The sequence below is a fragment of the Acinonyx jubatus genome, chromosome A3 (assembly GCF_027475565.1).
Source record: "Acinonyx jubatus isolate Ajub_Pintada_27869175 chromosome A3, VMU_Ajub_asm_v1.0, whole genome shotgun sequence".
Lineage (NCBI taxonomy): Eukaryota > Metazoa > Chordata > Mammalia > Carnivora > Felidae > Acinonyx > Acinonyx jubatus.
Genome location: NC_069388.1, coordinates 9,502,319 through 9,523,030, shown reverse-complemented (window position 1 = coordinate 9,523,030; position 20,712 = coordinate 9,502,319). Strand labels below are relative to the sequence as shown.

Here is a 20,712-nt window from a genome sequence, read left to right as displayed (position 1 = left end):
ACTATTATTTAAGACGGTGAATGGAGAGACAAGAAGAACAGGGAGAAGAGTGAGCTATGAATTATGTTGACCTAGGATGTGTCTTAGAAGTTAAAAAAAATAATATGAATGATGTATATATGTGTGCGTGTGTTATAGGGGAAAATATGCTGTTTCTGCTTACTCTGATGACACTAAAAGCTAGGTTTCTAGTATTTGGGGATTTAAACTGCAATTTTTATGATTATGATTAATTGGGGATTTTCAGCCCCCAATTTCCTGTCTTAACCCTTGGGCCTCACTTTTTGTCTGCCACATTCTGAGGCTGCTATGTAAGTTTCTCGGCATTAATGACCTTCTAGGTCTCATATTTTGAGCTCTGTATTTTTCTCTGACAGTCAGTAGACCCTGCCCTTTCAACAGCCAGAGGAATGGTCAAGTCCAGGTCCTGGCTAGAGAGCAGGGGTGATCAAAACACCTTCAGTGTAGGGGTTCCTTCACCATCATTGTTTCTCCCCTGTGGGCTCAAATAAAATTATTTCCTACATGAGAGAGCATCACTATGGATCTGTTTGGAAAATCCCTTCCTGATTTTGAAAGGGCTTCAGTGATTTCTTACATTTGTGAACTCTCTTTTAAAGAGAAAAGGAAAGGAAAGGAGAGGAAAGGAAAGGAAAAGAAAACGAGAAAGCATGTTTTCACAGGAGAAATTAGAGAAAATGTATTCCATGGGGATTTTGTTTTGTTAACTGTGGCTAAACAGAGTGGAAGTCAAATCCAGACAGGTCTCTCTAACTATAGGTTTTTGACCTTTCTTTTTTTATGTTCTGGAAAGTTAGTTCAAAGTAAATTATTTGTCTCTAAGAAGGGGTACTAGGTATTGGAAAAGTAATACATCAAAATGTAAATATGTACATCTTATGCACACAAGTGAGAAAGTCAGGATGGGTAGGAATTTGTTTTTGAAATTGAAGTTATATTATGTATTAAATTGACTATGGGGTTCCCCTGACTCACAGTTAGATTTTGATTGGAGCTGCTTGTAGATGGATGAGTAGCAAAATAATATTTGAATAAGTGCCCATTTACATAAAACATACACACAGTCTTTAAGAATAACAGTGAAATGTATTATAAGTCAAGGAATTTTTTTTTAATTTCCCTTTTTAAATGTAAAGTGAAGGCTTTCATTTCCAGAAGGATAGAGTATATGTAATTTTCCCTATTCCAAGTAAAGATCCTGGGTATTGTATATATAACCAAATTAAGAAGACACTAAGAGTTGAAGAGAAGAAAGCAAAGAGAAGGAGGCAGAGCAGCACGAGTCTCTGGGCTCAAGGACGATGTGGTGGTGATTTCCCTGGGGTTTCTTTTTACATCCTACAACCCACACTGGGAGCCAAAGAAGCCAGAAACCCAGCAACACCAACAGGTGCACAGAAAAGTGCCCCAACAAAAACCTGTTCTCTCTAGCCCACGGATCAAAAAAAAAAAAAAAAAAAAAAAAAAAAAAAAAGGGCAGCCTAAGACGAAAGAAAACGCTTAAATAGCCAGAGAAAGAAATATGGCTCCAACCTCACTCCCACCGGGAAAGGCTAATGGGAAGCTGATCCTTCCCTTTCAGGAGGCTGTAACGAGGTGCCCCAGGACTCCCACCTGATTGGTATCAGAGGACACACCAGCACCAGGGAGAGACAGGACGACCATCACCGCCCCCCAGTATCAGTCCCTCCCCTCGCCCTGCGGTGTCATCATCAGAGGCCAGTGGGGAGCTAGAAATCCCCTCATCCAGAAGGAATGAAGGATCTTAGCCCTCCTGTGCTGGTGTCATCAGAGGCTGAATGGGGAATCTGGACCTCTCCCTGGAGGCAGAAAAGAAGTGGCCACATGAGGAATCCTTGGAATGCTGAGAACATGGGAACATTCTCTAGTTGCGGGCATCAATGCCAGTGTCAATGTCAATTGTGATATTGTGCCACAGTTTGGCAAGATGTGCCCGTTAGGGGAGACTGGGTTAAGGGTGCACGGGAGCTCTCTGAATTACTTCTTACCACTGCCTGGGAGTCCGCAATTACCTCAAAATAAAAGTGCCAAATGAAAATAAAATGGAATACGCGGTCTTCTGGTCGTCATCGGATACCTAGTTTCGCATTCATCTGTTTTTCACAAAGACATTTAGTGAGGACTGAGTAGGCATCAGGCGGTGAGGATCCTAAAATGTGTGTTTCCATTCCTGCCCTCAAGGATTTATTAATCTCTTGAGGAGAAACCAATCTGTAAAACAATAAAAAGGAAAAAAAAGTCCTTAAAAATAGAAATGGATTATTTGGAGGCTTCATGTTTTATCATCCTAATCAACTGGCTAAGGGTCCAATGGGACCAAAACAAACAAACAAACAAACAAACAAAAAAAACGCCGACTTTATAAAATACATTAGGACTTTCCTAAAGTTCCTACTTTGAACAATTCAAGAAATGTGCTCCAGCAAGAAGTAACAACCCACCAGTCGTAGGGCGAAACCTATGCACATGATGGGTAACTGGGACGTATTGCTGTCTCACACAGCTACTCCTTAAAATCACCATAAGCATCATCAACTTCTTACATCTTGAAATGGTTTAAATACCCTGTTTTCAAGGTTGTAGACTACACTGGCTCATCACGTGAAGTACCACTTCTGTTTCTCTTTGTTCTGACCCCAACTGTTAAGGTCATTCACTTGACATCCTGAGCATTGCCCCATTCCCACCAATGCCAGGCCACAAAGGGCAGCCCCTGCAGTGGAGGCGAGATTGTGAAACCTCCCCGGTGCAATTCCGACGTGAGATCAGGTCAGCAAAAGGCATCCGCAAAAGCCACTCCAAGGCCAAGTCCACCCTGCTCTCCGGCTTGTTTTCTCTGCCTCCTGCTTCAGTGTTTCCACATCCGCACAGCAAACCCTGCCTTGGAAGCTGACTCTCTCTCCTCTCATGTGTGAACTATTTTCACTGTGGCTTTCGAGATGGTGTTGTTGCCAGATTTAATGTAATGTAGACCAATGTTTCCCAAATTCAGTTTTGCACATTGGTGACAGTCGGTGACAAAGTTTTTGCAGATCTTCAATGAAATAAAGGAAATAAGAAAAACATCGCACACATTTTGTGAGCCAAATGTATTCAGTTTAAAAAGGGTGGTCCTTTATGGAGATACCGTTTTTCCTATTTTGGGGGTGATTAAAATGATTTCTCTTCTGTGCAAAGGTGTTTGTGTTGATGATGGTTACATTTTACTTTTTCATGATCTTAGCGTGCAAGAGAAAAAGTTGCCCCCCCCATGATGGTCCAGACCTCCCTTCTCTGCAATTTATCTGTGGTTGAAAACAAGTAGCAAAAAATATTGGGCGCTATGAATATGCAGTTTATTAAAGACAAGCAAATATGACAATAGAGCACAGCTTTCCAGAGTTCCGTGGCAAACGAGGACTTGCTCACATACCTGCCCCACCTTGGAAACTCATAGAGCACATTTGCATTTTATAGGCTCTGAAAAGTACAGCTGCAGAGATTCTTAACATTGTATACCACTGCATTTGCTTAATTCATTCAACCATATTCTTCTTCTATCTTCTCTACACAATACAGATTGTTTCACAGTGTACATTTTGGGAAATGCTGCTGTAAGTGACACATGATACGTTCGAGTGGAGAAAATGGCTGGCCTAAGAAATTTGGGTAAGATTAGTTGGGCAGATGTTTCTGAGAGCGATGCACTTGGAGAAAACGTGTTTGAAGGTAAAAAGAGACTTGGCCTGGCTGCAGGAAGAGGCCAAAGAAAAAGATAAAATGAATCTATACTTGCAGCTGCAAAGCAAAACTGCCCACAGGTTCCAGGTAGCCAACCTGGGTGTGTGAAATGGGCAAGGATCCATACTGGGGGGTGGTGGGGAGCGTGGCAAACTGCTAAGCACACGCCATGCTGTTGACCCCCCGTGGATTGTCAGCATTCAAGGAGGTGGGTGTGGTATCTTTTATATTTTGAAGAGAAGCCAGCGATCTAAATCTTTTTTCATGAGAAGTTTCCATTTATTTATTTATTTAGTTAGTTAGTTAGTTAGAGCAAGAGTGAGGGAGAGGGGCAAAGGGAGGGAGAGAGAGAATCCCAAGCAGGTTCCACACTCAGCAGGAAGCCTGATGCAGGGCTCAATCCCACGACCCTGGGATCATGACCTGAGCCGAACTCAAGAGTTGGATGCTTAACCGACTGAGCCACCCAGGCGCCCTGAGAAGCTTCTCTTTTTTAAAAAGTTGATGATTCACAGCTAAAACCAAGATATGCGTGAAATATATGCCTATGTATATGTGTTTTTGTATATGTATATGCTGTATACATATATACAACATGTATTTATAGGTTGCTGGGTTACAAGCTATGATTGATTCTTCATTAGGAGATCATTGCAGAAATTATTTGATATATAATAATGAAGTGTACCATATCAAAAATTCTACTGATTTTGGGAATATACAACATCCTAAACAACCTGAATGCTTAGGCTCATTGTCCTATTAGACCAAGATGGCCCCGGTCTGAATTTTCCTTCCCCAGGAGGTCATATTAATGCTGTTTGCTTTTTTTGTTGGAAAAACAAAACAAAACAAAAGCAGAATCCACCTAGATAACACCCTCTCTACTTCCCTGTTCCTCTCTTCCCTTCTGGGCTCACCTCCTGGGTCGTCCCTGTGCGCATCTTCTGGGCTCACCTCCTGGGTCGTCCCTGTGCGCATCTTCTGGGCTCACCTCCTGGGTCGTCCCTGTGCGCATCTTCTGGGCTCACCTCCTGGGTCGTCCCTGTGTGCAGCTGTCCTTGGTGTTGGAGCTTGTGGAGCACTAGCCGCAGGCCGGCACGTAGATTTAGTTCAGGTTTTATGAGAAGCAGAGAGAGAATTTAAGGATTTCTTATCATGCCTGATCTAGGAGCCGCGAAGGGAATCACAGCACTCCAATTGCATTTATCCACGAGAGTTTTTAAAAACAACCGCCACAACACCGCCTCATCTCCAAAGAGGACATGCGACTCTCCGTCTCAGATTAAATTTAACAATTAAAAAACATTTATGCCCCTAGTAGAGAAAATTATTCTCCATAAAGTTTTTGTGAATTACCAACATTGTCATTTAAAAAGCATTTTTTAAGCGTATTTATTCCGAGAGAGAGAGAGAGAGAGTGTGTGTGTGAGTGTGTGTGTGAGCAGGGGAGGGACAGAGAGAGAGGGAGAGGGAGAATCCCAAGCAGGTTTCGCACCGATACAGCCTGATGCAGGGCTTGAACTCATGAACCTGCGAGATCATGACCTGAGTTGAGATCAAGATTCAGACGCTTAACTGATTGAGCCACCCGGGCAGGCCCCAACATGGTCATTTTTAACTAGCACCCACGCCCCACCTAGGTGAATGTGAAAGCACACAGGTGGCTTGAATTGAAAAGCTGAACATCGAACATGGAATATTACGGCTCTCTGCACGTGCATTTTTAAGAAGATTTGCTATCAAAGTCTAAAAGTTCCCGTAGAAAGAGGAGGACACTTTCAATGGATGCCAGTACTTCTCAGCTGAGGCAGATTTTACTCACTCCATCCCCCCGTGACCCTCTGGGGCCATTTGGCATTGTCTGGAGACGTCATTGTCAAATCCGGAGGACGGGAGCTACCGTCATCCAGTGGGAAGAGACCGGGGGGGGGGGGGGGGGGAGGGGGGGATGCTGGTTTGAATTTACATCGTGCACAGGGTGCGTTACCTGCAAAGCTGGCAAAGAGGGCGACTTCCTTGCACCTCATCCTCGCCAGCTCGGCTGACATTCTACGGAACTGCTGCCGCGTCAGCCTGGAACCCGTCTCGGTGGGAGCACCTTGCAGGAAATTCATCGGGGGAAATAAAACGCGTGGCTCTTGTCTGAGCCACTGGCTCGTTACTGTTTCTCTGGACACGTGGGAGCCAGCGATGTTCTCCCGAAGGAAAACCGTGTGCTCTGAAGCTATCATTTCAAGAGATTTCATTTAAAATAGAGTTCTGAAAAAATTCACGCGGGTACAAAAATGTCCTGCGTTTATTGCCTGTCCCGCTATTTTCTGGGATCTGCTGGTGAGATACAACTAGGGGGGAAGAAAGCGGCAAGGCAGGCAGAATGTGGTGCTTACCCTCATGGGTCTTATGATCTAGACCAGGGATCAGTACACTTTGCTATAAGTGCCTGATTGTGAATCCTTTAGATTGGGGGGCCATCTGGGTTCTGTCACAACTACTCGACTGTGCAGCTGGAGCATGTGTGTGGTGTAGATGACACATAAAAACATGGATGCGTCTGTGTCCCAATAACCCTTATTTACCGAAACAGGCCACCGTCCCACTCTCTGGTCTACATTAGTGGGATAGACATTATTCTGATAAGTACTTGATGACTCATATTTTTTCCATCTGTCTTCTATTCCCGTGTTTTTTGTTTTGTTTTGTTTTGCATGAGAATTCCTTTGTTCTATTCAGATCTCAGTGTAAAAGTCCCCTTTTCAAAGAACCCCCCTTCATGATCAAAAATTGTCCGTCTGTTGGTTTTCCGTCACTTCATCCTGCATTTTGAGCTTCATGGTAACTATAAATCAAATCATCTTGTTTATATATTTGTTTTCTGTTTTTTCTTGCCTTGCAGAAAAACAGGCATCTGACCTGTCTTTACATCTCTCTCCCAACCTGGTAGAACAGTGCCTGGCACCTAGCAGGTCACACACACACACACACACACACACACGCACACACACACGCACACACACGCGAGCCCGTGGGCGCGCAAAGCCAATAAAGGAAACTTACAAGAACGTACTTAGTGGTGAGATTTAAACAAGTTGGCGGGTGGGGGGGGGGCTGGGGATCTAATTTGAGACGTGGTTACTCTGTCACTGAAGTAACAAGTACTAGTAGGTCACACTGATGAATGTCCTGTGCCAGGCAGTATTCTAACCATTTGTGTGTATTAACAATTTTATGAAGAATTAATATTATCACCCAATTTATAGACGAGAAAAGAACTTGGGAGATTAGTAATCTGAGTGAGGTTACTAATAAAATCTGGGATGGACACCCAGGGAGTGTAATTCTTGCTCCTTAACATTGTAAGAGGATGTTTCCACTGTATTTTCCACACCAAAAAAAATATTACAAATTAAAACAATTTAAGGAGCACCTGAGTGGCTCAGTCAGTTAAGCATCGGACTTCAGCTCTGGTCATGATCTCGTAGTTTGTGAGTTCGAGTCCCACGTCAGGCTCTGCGCTGACAGCTCAGAGCCTAGATGGAGCCTGCTTCAGGTTCTGTGTCTCCCTCTCTCTCTGCCCCTCCCTTGCCCATGCTCTGTCTCTTTCAAAAATAAAATATAAGAACATTTAAAATTTTTCTAAGTTTTTAAAAAAATTTTAAGAATAAAACAAAAAGCAAGAACCTGACTTTACTAAAAAAACTGATTTGTTTGGTTTCATGACTCCAGTACATCTGAGAAAAGAACCTAGTAAAACTAGCAAAGTCTCCATATGTGAATTCCACCCCACCCCCACCCCCACCCCCACCCCCACCCCCACCCCCACCCCCACCCCCACCCCCACCCCCAGCTCTTAGATTGCTTTGGGGAAGTTAGGACCCTGAGTCTGTACATGCCCAGGGGAAATTGGGTGCCGTGGTCTTCACGCTGCGGGGGAGGGAGTGCTGACACCCTTCTGCGTGGGGCTGGTTTGCAGCAGAGGCGACGGCTCCCCACCTGGCAGGGCAGTGGGACTCCTTCACGTGAGGATTGGACCCGGTGCGAACGCGGCTTTACCTGGCAGCATGACAAAGGCATCGTATATTTGTTGCCAAGAAATCGTCATTGCCAATTACACGTACGCAAAACAAGACCTCGTCTCTGACTTAAAGAGCTCTCAAGCCCGGAAAGGGGTGAAAAGGGCTGTCTCAAGGTAAGCAAGGGGTTTGCAAGATGGGGGAGGAGATTCAGAGCTAAGAGGGCTGATGCACCTATTAGCAACTGTAGCAGAGAGGGGCTAGACCATGACTTTGCAAGAGGCACATGGCATTAGGAGATGATCCTGCAGGACCGGAATGTCCCTGCTGAGGTGCCATCTGGATGAGCCTTGGGGGACCTAAAGTAGTCTTGGTGTTCATAATAACCACTGGGCACTCACTTGGACACCATCCTAAGGATTTTACCTGTATGGTGCCACTATGTCCTCACAACCAACCTACTATTATTATCCCCATTTTCTAGATGAGGAAACTGAGGTATATAGGGGTTCAACAATTTTTTTCCCAAAATCACATGGGAGAGTCGTGAATGGAACTCAGGCAGATCTGCCTCCACGTCCCAGGCTCATAACTGCCTTTGCTAGTACAGCCCCAACCTGGCTTCCTGCTCATTTTGTAGATGGAGAAAACAAGGCTTGGAGAAGGACAGTCGCTTCTCTGAGATTTTAACCTGAATCTGAGCCCTTATCTTTCTGGTAGAGAAGCCCCATGGTCCTATCATTACCCTAGGACAGTAGCTATGGACCCACTTTACAAGGTATCTCTCTCTGTGACATCCAAATTACCTCTCTGGGGAGACGCGATGGAAACTGGTCTGGGTTGGTTGGCCTTGGGAAGGAGAGGCATGCGGGTAGACCTTGTGGGATAAGTCCAACAAGGCTTCGAGTCTGCACTCAGATATGGACAAGGAGGCATGTAGGAAAGGCAAGGTTTTGCCCGTGGGTGGGTGCCTTGTATCTTGGAAATGATGTTTTGCAGAGATGAAGGAGACGAGTGGAATGGCTTGGAGAATGAAGGCAATTTTATCAGTATTGTTATCCATCATAAATAATTTCAAGCAGGCATTTGCCTCCCCAGAACCAGCTAGTAACTTCTGGGAGGCTGTCCTTCTTCCGGTCACAGGTCATACACAGTATTTCAAGTCTGAGGGCATAATATTTGATCACAAACCCTGACCTCTAGTCTTGAAGACATATGCTCTGAATTTTAAAAGGCTTCTTCCGGAAATATTTAAAGCTAACCATTTCATTAAATGAGTCCCAGATATCCAGACAGTGTGACTGGATGTAAATAATATGGAATTATTTATGAGGATGACTTTTTCTGAGAAGATTATTGTACTAAAGAGATGGAAATCCCACCTTTTCTCCCCATTCACTCACTGGGATTAGAGCCGATATATTTCAGATGTAGCCAAGAGAGATAGAAGGTAAAGTAATTTGGGGACACAGCTACCCTGTGGTCCATATGGACTGGGTGATGGAACTTGTAGTTGCTTTTCCATGGGATCCAGCCTTTGCTTAGGCAGCAGAACACTCTCCTCTCATGACGAATTTTTGGATTTGAACTGACCGGGCTCATCTTGCGTAGCTCAGATCTCTTTTATTTGGGGCTGCTTAATTCTTGTTTTTTCTTTTCTTTTCTTTTCTTTTCTTTTCTTTTCTTTTCTTTTCTTTTCTTTTCTTTTCTTTTCTTTTCTTTTCTTTTCTTTTCCTTTTCTCTTTTCTTTTCTCTTTTATTCTTCTTTCTTTCTTTCTTTCTTTCTTTTCCTTTCTTTCATCTCTACACCCAACTTGGGACTCGAACTCACAACCCCAAGATCAAGAGTTTCATGCTCCACTGACTGAGCCAGCCAGGTGTCCCTGGGCTGCTTAATTCTTACCATTTATTTGGGTGGAATTTTTAAGCATGTAAGCTTAAATAGTACTTACAGGGATTAGGATAGAATCCATTTTGTTTTCCAAACCAAGAACCCCCTTTTGTCTTACCTTGAAACTGAAAGCTTTGATCAATAGTGCTTCATACTGATGTTGGAATTGACATTCTCATATGTATTTACTGGCTTTCCAGGCCTTAGAAGATCTGGCCCCAAAAGCTACCTCTCTAGCTTCATCTCATCTTTCTCTCTTGTTCTCTCTGGGTTCCAGTCACATGACCTTCTTCCATTTCTTTGAAATTGAAATTTCTTTCTGCAGATTCTAGTTTTGGGGGCTGGAATATCCTGATCTGATCCCCAGTCATCTTTCCGGCAATCGCTTAATGTTACTTCCTCCAGGAAGACCTCCCTGACATCTTCCTCTTCCCCCCAAACTGGGTCATGTTCTCCTGTTATATATTATCACTGCACTGGTTTCTTCTCTTCCATAGTAGAACTTACATCAATTAAAACTAAGTATGGGTAGTTGTGTTATTTTTTACGATCATGTAGTTTCCTAATGGGCTACAAACTCCCCATGAGCAAGTTATCTATGGTCTCTCAGGGTCTACGACAGTGCTTAGCACGTTGTAGTTGCTCAATAAATAAAAGAATGAACGAGTGAACAATGAATGAGTAAATGAGTATTAGGCTAATTGCCCACGAATTATGATTTGGGAATGTTACAGAAAGGCAACTCAAGGTCTTCAGAAGCCAAACTCTGAATTCTGATACTTCATTCTGAAGCTTACGTAAAATTTCCACAGTATTTTATGCAAGCATATCTTCTATCATTTTTCTCAGTCTTAAAAAAATGAGTTGAATCAAATGATCTGAAACCTATTGAGATTCTCCTCTATTGAATAAAATCTATTCATAAAAGGCATAACATGCCATTAAAAATCAGAAAAAAATTAATTACGGCAACATTACCCAAAGTGTGATTTGTGGAGGGCTAGTTTTGTCGGAGAGTCACATGATTAAGGGCAACTGGGAAATTAACAACAAAAAAATTAAATTTTGCTTGTTTTAGTGAAGGACTTCTGGAGCCTTCAATATGCTAATGTGCATCAATGAAAGCCGATGAGGGTTTAAAGTGAACTGTTTTCCAAACATGTTTGACCACTGAGAATCACCTGGTCACAGACCATGTTTCATAAATGGTGATGGGCATACAGAGAGGCAAGCCGCTGTTTCGCGTTATATGAACTGCCCTCCTCCCCTACTTCCCCCCTACTTTGGGAGAAGGAATTGCATTGATTTTTTTTTTTTTTTGAGAAATGACTTCTCCCCCAGACCAAATTTTAGGAACACTGCTCTCTTCCTTGCATTGACAAGCAGCTCCCAGTTAAGCACCAGCTCTGTTTTACAGCTTGAACATCAATGACTCATTAGAATGGAAACCTCGAGTTCCCATTGTCCTATCCCACAGTGAACTCTCATTGGGAGCGGGGAAGGGCAGTGAGCTTAGGGATATTTAAGAAGTGAAATTAGTGCTTTAAACCACACTGTGGATGGGGAAATAGAAGCAAGGAGAAGCAATATTCCTATCTGGGAAAGTAATCAGACTTGGAAATATAGCCTCACAAATGGACAATGGAGAAAAACTTACAGGAGTTAGCTTCCAGCAGGAGACAAATAATTCAGAAGATCAAATTGAGAGATTTTGTTAGCATGGGTTCTGATTAAAAAAAAAAAAAAACAAATAACTTCAACATCATTCATGCCTGAAACCCAAAAGAATATGGGCTCCACCCATATGTGCTTGTCAACCCCCTTGTCAATAATATTTTTGTTCCATTTAATGACCGTAGGGCGTGACTCATGAATTTGATGGTAAACAGGGTAGTTTTGTAGCCTCGGGTGGTTTTCACCATCTAAGCAGAAAGGGGGGATATTTAGGGTATAAAACGGACATGAATTTTATAATAAAAATAGCATGAGAGTTTGGTGGATGGGGCTTAAATATCTCTGTGGAATACAAAGTTAAACAGATTACCATATGTTCCCTTCAGGAGCATTTGTGAAACGAAGACCAAATGTGTTTTATAGAATGATGTTCTTCATAATGCAGATAGCCACTGATTTGAAGCTGAAGCTAGAATAAATATGATACCTTTTGAGTGCTATTCACAGACACTAGTGACCTATCAATTTCCCTATCTCGGGAAAAGGGAACCAGAGGATGACAGCTCCCTCCCAGAAGAGTGGTTGATATACGTTAAGTGGCTACGTCTCTGCTTCTGATTATTAATTGTGGCTAATATAGAGCAAGCAGATGTCCCCAGACTAGGCAGACGCTTCTTGGAGCAGGGAGGTCTTTAGGCATGGCCGAAAGACGCTCCCGGTCTGGGTTTTTGGCTGTACCTTGAGGCCAAACCAGCTTGAGCTTCAGAGACTCTCACATTTCAGGCCCTGGGAGGGGTCCTTCTAATGTGTTGTCATGGCGATATGTATCTATAACATCTGTGCAAGTAAAATGTTCGGGGCAGAATCGGTTAAGATGCTGCCTTTTTCCTCTCCAACTTCGCCTCAGCCATACTTAACCTTTGAGTTGAGTGGCATCAGAATGACCATTGGTATTTTAAGGTCTAGTAATAGGAAATGTGCTTGGAGGACAGATTTCCTTGGGGGTTGGTATGATATATTTTTGTGCTCCTCCAATCAGTCAAGATCCTGCTAGTATCCTGGTTTGGAGTGGCTTCTAGAAACACCCCTACACCTACTGTGTCAATGAACCCAGTGCTGTGGTGGGAAGGCACAAAGCCAATGGCAGCCCTCTGATGTGAAGATAGCCTAAGGTGTCTGTACCGCCAATGGTCAGTAGAAGACAAACATGGTTAGGAAGGTAAGGAGTTGAACGCTAGTCTGTGGAAAATTCTTCTGAGCATCAGATATGTATACTAGTAAGTGGAGAATATGATACTCGCCAATGGTCTACTTGGAAGTTCTGTTCTCTCAGGAGAATAGTCACTCTTGCAGCAGACACAATTATAAACGCACCATCCTGGGCGTAGTTCCATTGTTGGCTCTTGGTTTTGGCTCAGGTCATGATCTCAGTTTGTGGGTTCAAGCCCGTGTCAGTGCGGAGGCTGTTTGGGATTCTTTCTCTCCTTCTCTCTCTGCCCCTCCCCAGCTCGTGCTCTCTTTTTCCCGAAATAAATTTTCAAAAATAAAGAAAAAACTAATTGCACCATACATTATTTTTTTGTTTTTTAAGGGAAATTAAAAGAAACTATCATAATGCCACTGCTTAAATTCCTTACTAATATGACACAGAATACCAGCATAAACAAGAGACAGTAAAATATGGAATACACCATAAAATAAGGACATCAGTGACAAACTGGTAACTGAGGTGTGTTCATTCAAAGAGTGTTTAGGGTTAGTCATTCCATGAAAAACTTGGAATATCCCTGACATCCTACAGCTTACGTAGGAAAGAAACTTGACGGAGGCTTTCCCCAAGCTGAGAACTATTCTAAAAATGTATGTGACATTGCCTCTGAGATATAAAACTCCCATAAACATTTATAAACTACCAATAATAGAAGAGGTTGTGATCAACCATGCTGGGGAAGGATGATGTTATTTTTCTATTTCCTCTATAGAAAGATATTTTATAAAATCTCTGTCAGGACAAGACAAAGAACATGACACACACAAAAAAAAAAAATGTAGGAAAAAATCTTTTAGAGATGTCAGGCAGTTACTAAAATATTGAGTTATTTTTCCAGATTTGGGCTCTTTAACATTTATAATTCGGCAGCCTGTATTTCCTCATTCCAAATAAAGCTACTTTCTCGTCTAACCTTGTATCAGTAATTTGGAATTCTTTTTTTAAAGGACGATCCAAATGGAAGAAGTTTTAACATCAACAAAACCACATGATGCTGAATACTTCATCCGCATTGGCCTCAGTTTCCTCACCTGTAAAATGGGTGCTAATGACACCAGGTGAGTGGCTGTAAAGGGGACACGGAGAGCCGAAGGCACTGGAAAGGGCTTACATAACAAAATTCACGGACCCAGCGTCTGTGAAAACTGGAAACAAGACCGAAGGTGCCAGGTCGCCCTCTGTCCTCATGCAGTTGCTCAACGCCAGTGAAGAACTTGCTGTGACATCCGTATGGTTCTTCTGGCATTAGCTCACCAGCGGGTCCCATCCCCAGGGTCTTAGTGGCCTGGCCTCGAAGAGGCGGGGCGACAATTCTTTGCTGGTTGTCTGCAGGTCCACCTTTCCTTATCCTTGCGCCACCTTGCAGTTTTCTGATAAGCAGAAGGTGGGAAAGAGGCAGGTGCTACCTTCCTCCTGCTTCTGCGGTTTCTTCTGGAAGGCACGGTCAGGGAAGGTTGCCGTTTGCAGGCGCGTCTTAAGAGCAGTCCCCTTGTCCAGATGCTGATTTCGCGGATGTCAGAGGCGGACGGCAGAGCATCTCCGCTGTCGCCACTGCAGACGCGGCAGACGCGGCTCCCGAGCTGGCCGTGGTGAAGCAGCTTCTGAACCCTGAAGAAGTGGATTTGAAGCCGGCAGTTCTGGTGGCAGCTTCCTGATTCTCCATACTCCTGACGTTCGCAGGCCAGGGCCGCAGTCCCTCTTCAGGAGTCATTCCTAGAAGGTGACCCCCCGCTCCTCCACCCACTGTTAAGCGCCTCAGTGCGGTAATATTTTGTGCTTCCAAATCTGGACTGATGCAGGATGACGTGCAGACAGTTCCTTACTATTATTTTTTTAATGTTTATTTTTGAGAGAGACGGAGACAGAGCATGAGCAGGGGAGGGGCAGAGAGAGAGGGAGACACAGGATCCAGAGCGGGCTCCAGGCTCTGAGCCGGCAGCACAGAGCCGGACGCGGGGCTCGAACCCAAGAAGTGCTCAGCCGACGGAGCCACCCGGGGGCCCCGACGTGCAGATAGTTCTAATGCAGCCTACAGAGCCGTCCCCTCCTGTAGGGCAAAGTGGAGAGAATCAGAAAGGTACATCCATCCGAATATGGCCTGGAAGTGACAGGGAACTCATGACGGGGCCTTCGTTGTGCTGAGGAGAGGCAATCTTAACTCTCCCGTTCGAGACTGAATAGGGGCACATTGTTGTATATCCATATAGACAGGTAACAGTGACCGGGGACCAGAAACCCGGTCTCTGGAATTGAAGTTTCAACCTCAAGGAGAGGGAGGAGGTGAGAGCCTGAAGCAATTAAGTTTCTTTCACCTGGTGGAAAACGCCTGCACAACAAAACAAAGTGTAGAGCTGGAAAAGTAAATGTTGCTCTCGCGAGCATAGGCATTGCCATCAACCCCACTATAGGATTCAAGTCACCGTATGTTGGGTGTTAACACGTGCCAGTTACCGTGTTTTCCGTGACTTAAGTTCGATCATTCCACCTCTCACAGAGACCCGATAAGGGGGGGCTGATATTGTTTCCATTTAACACCTGGGGAAGGGAGCCATAACTCAGGTACCCGGTGATGCACAGCTAATAAGGAGCCTAGATAGAGTTCAGACTTCGGATCTGCATAAAGAGCTATAGGGGGAACATATGAGGTGCAGGAGGAGTATGAGAAGATTTGGAAAGGGAAGGGGAGTTGGTTGATTCTTGAAAAGTCATGGGCAATATGATCCTGGTGCATGGGGAAGGATGCTGCACTCTCTAAGAGAATCATTAAGTGAGAAGAGACACGTGTTTTTCTGAGTGGGCATGGGTGGCCCTCGGGTCCTATCCCCTGGGCCATGACGGCTGCCATGAGGATCCCTCCATTCCCATCCCCTCCCACGCGGGTGCAAGCAGGATCGTCCAGGAGCAAATGGGTCGGCCTCGCATCCGCCTGTTTAGTTGGACGTCAGAGCTCAGAGGGAGGGGCCTCAGACGCCAGTGGAGACAAATGGGGCATTTTCCCCTTTTGTGAGCCACAAGTAGATGTAGTTGGAGAACTTGGCCTCCACGTGGAGGTCTGGGGTGACTACTGCACTACTGTGGCTGCGGAAAGGCCAGAAACAGAACAAAGGTGACTCGGGGTCCCTTGCGGCATCTTTCCCGGTTCAGAGTCATGCTCAGGAAAGGCAGTTGGCTCAGTGGTTACTTATTCCCTTTCTTGTGACCCCTTAGCCCGTGCTTCACTCACTGACCCACATGTTTGCTCATTGGCTCCTTTCTGCCTTCTCTGCCAGAGTCTGAGCAGCACTGCATGTAAGACCTCAGGCTCCACCTGGATTTGAACCCTGGTTCAAACACTTATCGGTGATACGACCCTGGGTAAAGATTGCCCCTCTCTACAGCTCAGTTTCCTTATCCTCACCTGTAAAATGGGACAGTTTTTACTCAGAGGGCTATTATGAAGAGTCCCTGAGTTTAATACAGGTCAAATGCTGAAACCACCACCTGGAACAGGGGCTCCTGGGTGGCTCAGCCAGTTAAGCATCTGACTTCAGCTCAGGTCATGATCTTGCAGTTTGTGGGTTCAAGCCCTGCATCGGGCTCACTGCTGTCAGTGCAGAGCCTGCTTTAGACCCTCTGTCTCCCTCTCTCTCTGCCTACCCCCTACTCACACGCGCACACACTCTCTCTCTTTCAAAAATAAGTAAACACTTAAACAGCAACAACAATAAAACACTACCTGGAGCATAGTAAAAGCTCATGAAATCTTAGGGTTTTTTTTTTTTCCCCATTCATTTTCAAACCATATGCTCCCAACCTCACACATTTATGTACTATTTTCATGATTTTTGCCATATCCTACACCTGTAATACCACTGTATTTGCTTAATATTTTTATTTAACTTAAATCGTCCTAAGTAATAGGATCAATGATATAAGGGATTTAATGTGCAGGTTAATTTTTTTTTGGTCACATCTCTTTCTTTGTCCCTTAGCAACTACAATTGAAACGTTAGTTTACGTATCCCTAAACATTATCTTGTGTACCACCAGCGGGGTAGGCAATAACTCCACTTTAGGAAATACTTGTGTGAATAACTGTTTTTTCGTGTTGAGTTATTTTATTAACTCACCAATTTACTAATTCCTCTAGTTGTTCGTTCAAGGACTCCCTGCGTCATTAATGCCGGGAATTTTTTTTTTTTTTTTTTTTTAACAGCCATGTACCTAGTATCTCCTGTGCTGGACCCTGAAGGCACTCAGATACGCCCCAGGTAAGTCCTTGAGTGTGGGGAGCTTGCAGTCTGGTGAGGGAGGGAGGCAGCCATGCGCATAAGCAATTGCAGCACACAGAGTTACAAGCCTCTGAGAGAGGTGTGCAGAGAAGGGATGGGGGCCCCAGGGGAGTCAAGGCTCCTGCAGTCAGATGATTCTCCAAGGACACAAGCTCAGCCTCCCCACTCCTGATGAAACGACAGTGGTCATGATGCAATAGTTGCTGGCTGTTGTTAAGTGCTGTGAACATCAACAAGGAAGGACTTCCAGTGCGGGCTTAGACAACACAGAAAATGGAAGCAGGAAGGATTCTGGTTAAAACGAAGATGCTTCAGCCAGTCCTCCCCCCCTCCCCCCTCTCTTGCTCCCTCCCTCTCTCCCTCCCATACATATTTATTGAGCACCTACTATGTGCATAAGCCAGAGAACATGAATTTAAAAGTCTCCCATGGGGACCAGATATTATGGCACAAACAATCATACAGAGGACAATCCTAATCGTGACAATGGTCAGGGAGAACACAGAGTTATGAGAACATCTAGAAAACTCCGAGTAGACTAGGGAGTTAAAAGTGTCAACTCTGAGAGCTCTGTGAAATGTAAGGGAAGGAAGATCGACAGAACAAGGAGGAATTAGCCGAGGGGTTCTGGGTAGAGGCAGCTCAGCATGTAGGATGGCTGGAGACGGAATGAGACCCATGGTTTTTTCTTTGCTGGATGTTAGTGAAAGACCTTGAAGGAGGAAAGCAGGATATGAGGCTGGGGGCACAGGGCACAGGATGTTTAAGATCACGTGGGACATCGTAGGCACTGCAGGGAACCAAGGTTTCATTTTGGGTTTACCAGGAATTCTGGAGAAGCAGCCACACTGTAAAAATATTCTTTCTGATATGCTGCACATTATAGTAAATGGCATTATTCATGGATGTGTCAAAGCCGTAAAATAGGAGATTTTGAGGCGATCACAGCTGTGAATGATTAATATTTTCATCCCAAGATGCCAGGGAGGTAGCAAGGCTATGTTAATTATTACATGCCTGAGCCTCGTACTGTGGGCTTCCTCCCCAAGTGCCTGTTAATTTGCTCATGTGCTGTGCAGTGAATAGGAGTAGGGAACTGTCCCCTCAGAAAACACAGAGGATCTCTGGCAGTCCTCATGTCCCCCGTAACTGCTTTCTACTTCTGTAGGAGGGAAAAAAAAATCCCCAAATCTGATAACAACGATGGGTTTTAAGCAGAAATGCTAAAGAAATGCTTTATCAAAGATGGCTTTGAGCTTTCTTTTTGTTTCCTTTTTATTTACCCTTTCCTTAATTTTCTCTTGAAAATTTTAGGTGCACTGAAATCAAAAATACCTCCTATGCAAATACTGTCATCTCTTAAATTGTTTGCCATAGGTGTTAAATTTTACATTTCTTGAGTCATCTCCCTATCACTATTTAAAATGTATTTGTATGTATAGGCACTGTGTCCTTTTGTATTTTTGACTCAAGAAGGGCAGCTCTATCGCCCTGTAAATATTTGTTTAGCCTTCGGTGTGGTGTCTCTTTATTCGGAGGATGTTGGTTTCATATCTTTACCTCTAAAACCCCTCTTAAAACTACAGGTAGATTTTTAAAAATTAAAAAAAAAGAAAAGAAAAAGCAAAGACCAAGAGCTATGCCCTCATCGCCACCGGGAATGCGTGAATTTCTCTAAATCCCAATGTGTTCTTCTACACCGAACCAATCCCTCCTGCAATTTCCGTAAATCTCTCTATTCATATGATTTCACTAGGATCCGTCTCTGTTGAAAAATCTAGTTGAAGTGCCTGGCAGTCTGGAAGGGGAAGATCTATTAATTTCATCATTTGTATGAATCATGTCTAAATGATCTCAGCAGAGAAAATGTGTTAGCCATTTAAATCTCATCATTACATATTATATAATAATTACTGCTAATTCTAGTTTGGATGGGCCACAGTTTTGGCTTTCTGTCCCCTTTTTCAAAGTGGAGGATAGGGTGACCTCACCGAATGTAGCCCCTCCAGACTTAACGCCTTCCCTTGCCTTCCTCATTATGGACTTAATAGCCACATTCAACATCAAGCGTCTGGCCAACTTAAAGTCTGTTTTGTGCTCGTAATTAGTATTCATTTTGTGAACGTGGAGTTCACCCTCAGCACAGAACGGAGCCTCATGTTAATCACTGCTGTGTCTTCCTCGCTTTGCTTCTGATCCGTCCGCATCGTGAGCCTTGTCCCATACCTCATGTGTTGCCCTTACCAGCCACACGGGCACCTCCACACCGCACGGTGTCAGAATTAGAAACTTTGGGCAGATCTGTAATCATGCCGTTCTCATCAACTCTGTGCGTGTTATTCATTTCATTTCCACATTCGAACCGTTAATATGCCTTAATTTCTCTCACTTTGTGAATATTTAATTCCTCCCTTTTCAACATCATTTTTAGGTTGTGTGAATCATTTTCAAAGCCTTTGCTCTTCTCCGCGCACTATCATCTGCATATTTTATGAAATGGCACGGTTGAGTCTCGGAGGGCTCTTGATAAAAATGGAACTGGCAGCCTGCTCATTAGCTGTTTACCTGGAGCTGTGTGAATCCCCGATAATGGCACGCTCCCATTTGGATTCGAATTAGGATGCTCTGACAAATAACAACCAGAAGCCTTCTCGGGGACGTCGCCTGCCTTCCAGTGCCCTCCTCTCCTCATTTGCGGAGAGTTTCTGGGAAGCTTGCTTTGGGGGGCTGTCCTAGGGAATGTTCCACCCTGACTTCAGAGGCAGCTTAATTTTTGAAGTGGAAACACAAAAGCTTTAGCAAATTAGCACCTCCAAGGAGAGTGAGATTCCCCAGAAAGGACACATTCTAAAGGTCAGGTTATTTGACCTCCTGGAGTTCTGCAGATGCCAGAAGTCAGTTCTCTGCTTTAACCGGGTGGCCAAGGGCCCCACGTTGTCTGGGGCTGGGGTTTCCTGGGGCGAGGGTCCTGTGGCTTTGAAAGCAGGAAAGTTCCAGGCAAATGAGGATGGCTTGGTCACCCTCATGACCAACTCCATGACCTGTGTGATGCTCCCGGCCTTGAAAGTAGCTAAGATGGTCAAGGTACTGTAGAGCTGAGCTTCCTGGCTTTGCACACCAAGAAGTCGAGGGAAAGGCACAGCACACAGACCTGTGGTCCGTGAGCTTAGCTTGAACACTTAAACTATTTTTATGAGCTGATAACCTGCATTTAAAAATCAGGGGGGGCGCCTGGGTGGCGCAGTCGGTTAAGCGTCCGACTTCAGCCAGGTCACGATCTCGCGGTCCGGGAGTTCGAGCCCTGCACCGGGCTCTGGGCTGATGGCTCAGAGCCTGGAGCCTGTTTCCGATTCTGTGTCTCCCTCTCTCTCTGCCCCTCCCCCGTTCATGCTCTGTCTCTCTCTGTCCCAAAAATAAATAAACGTTGAAAAAAAAAATCAGGAGATTCAGGGGCACCTGGGGGGCTCAGTCAGCTAAGCATCCGACTCTTGATTTGGGCTCTGGTCATGATCTCACAGTCCATGAGATTGAACCCCGCATCTGGCTCTGGGCTGACAGCGCAGAGCCTGCTTGGGATTCTCTCTCCCTCTCTCTCTGCACCTCCCCTGCTCATGCTCACGCTCTCTTTCAAAATAAACAAATAAAAAAAAAATAAAAATCAGGAGATTCACGTAGAAACATTCAGGATTTTCACTTCCCTTGAAAAGCCAAAGACATGGCTAGCCTGTGTCCGCATTCTTTACGGGAATGATCGGTCAGCTGGAGCTGGACATTGACTGTCCCTTTAGGTGGGGTACCTGCTTTCCAGTTTTATCATCCTCCCCGGCTGGC

At 44.5% G+C, this 20,712-nt stretch overlaps 1 long non-coding RNA gene across 1 annotated transcript in view; it reads left to right on the top strand.

Annotated features, from left to right (window-relative positions):
- The window catches only part of LOC113595736 (uncharacterized), a 410,316-nt gene that overhangs the window by 299,532 nt on the left and 90,072 nt on the right, over positions 1 to 20,712 (top strand). The window contains exons 7-8 of the long non-coding RNA XR_008289039.1: positions 13,558 to 13,668; positions 16,806 to 16,860. This is a non-coding gene — a long non-coding RNA (uncharacterized LOC113595736). The remainder of the gene's footprint in view (positions 1 to 13,557; positions 13,669 to 16,805; positions 16,861 to 20,712) is intronic.